This window comes from Triticum dicoccoides, chromosome 3B (assembly GCF_002162155.2).
Source record: "Triticum dicoccoides isolate Atlit2015 ecotype Zavitan chromosome 3B, WEW_v2.0, whole genome shotgun sequence".
Lineage (NCBI taxonomy): Eukaryota > Viridiplantae > Streptophyta > Magnoliopsida > Poales > Poaceae > Triticum > Triticum dicoccoides.
Window position 1 is genome coordinate 732,301,242 of NC_041385.1, and position 1,787 is coordinate 732,303,028.

Consider the following 1,787-nt stretch of genomic DNA (forward strand, 5'->3'; position numbering starts at 1 on the left):
CACACAGAGAGAGTTTACAGGACAACAGATGTTTGGACTAGTCCGCGAACCGATGGGATGACAAACTGCGTCCGGACAGTTTGATTCGAACACTTGCAGGAGGCTTGAGAGTCCACTTTGATGAAACTCATGGGCACTAGCACCCATGGTTTATTGATATAGGAGAAAGCATCCCTTGTGAGAAACCAGAAATTCGTCCCCGACGTGGCTCGAACCCTAGTTGCTGGAGACGTCACTGCGCTCCCTTGCCACTAGGCTATAGCCTAGTTGTCTTGAGAGTCCACTTTGAAGATGTCATAACATGAAACGTCAAGTTTTGCCAGAAAAAAAAGAAGAGGAAAAGAGAAACTTCATCTTGATACTATCTCGACTTTTCTTCATCTTGTTGTCGGCTCCTCCCCGTCCATTCTCCGGTCTGTCATGTAGAGACAAAAGGTGCGTCCGAATACGATACATATAGTATTCGTTTTCTTCCTTTTGCTTGATTGAGGTGGAGTATGGTACCATTGATTCCACTAAAAAAAAAAGAGCGTATAGATGCTGACTCTTCCAGCACGCACAGTATTCTCGAACTGTTTGTGCAGCTGGACCGGCACGTACGTGCATGATTGAGGCCTGCATGGTGCATTCATATATCTGGTGAATCGACCCTAGTGCAACTTTCTTTTTTTTGTAGTGCGATTTTATTCCATGGGAATCAACCGTGCGTACGGAGTACGTGCCAAAGCCCAGCGACGGCAGCAAGGAAACCGCGCGGCGCGGGCATGTGGGACGGATGGCCGGTGGTCGTATGGTCGAAACGTGAAGAGATGAGATGGCCGGCCGGCTGATCGGACACTGACGCGAAAATAACTGCGTGCTACATCCACAGGAATTGAAGGACGACAACTCAGCAGTCGCGAGCACCCGCACAGGAGACTTACTCACTGGTACTCTAGCTCAGCTGGATTGAGATTTTGAATCGAGCTCGGGGGGGAATTCTTCCGCCCGCTATCTGTCACGGATATCTCGCCAACACAACACCCTCCCGCCCTGCATGCCGTCTCCAAAGCCATAATAGGGCGCTACTCATCATATCATAGGTGGACATGGTAGCCAATTGCGTGCTCGCACTCCCAACCTGTTCCGTTCCGTTCCGTTCCGTGCCAAAATGTCAAAGTCTCGCCCCTGTCGCCGCACCCGTACGCCCTGCCTGGCCTGCCTACTCCGTAGGAGAGAGAGAGAAGGAAAACACTTCCCGTCACAGGAACGAAAACGTCACGTCGGCACACGGAAGGCGTTGTTTATGTAAGAAGAATTCGAATGACCAAAATTCCACGGCGGAATTTCATAAATAGACAACGTCGTGTCAGTCCTGTCGCGTCACACACATGCATGCCAACTCGCGAGCACGGACGTTTCTCTTTTCTTTTACCGCCCGGGTCCATCTCAGAAATAAATGAATAGCACTGTAAAAAGCTTGGGCCGCACGATTTTTTTCTACGAGCACAAAAGTCCCTGGTTTTCCCTGTCGCCAAGTACGTACAGTATTAACTGCGAGCGATCGTCCGCTACTGCCAGGCACGCCGCACGCCGCACGCCGCTTCATCAACCTTCCCCTGCTCTCCCTCTCCCCCGTCTCGCGCCGTCCCCATCCCGAGACGCAAGCATGGCTGCCGCTGCTCCGATGCCGCCGCACTATTTCCAGTAAACAACAATACCCACTCCCCACCCCCTCCCCGCAACCCGTGCACGTACCATTCGCCCCTCCCCCCAAGAACTCGTGCTCCCTCCCCAATCCCCGTCCT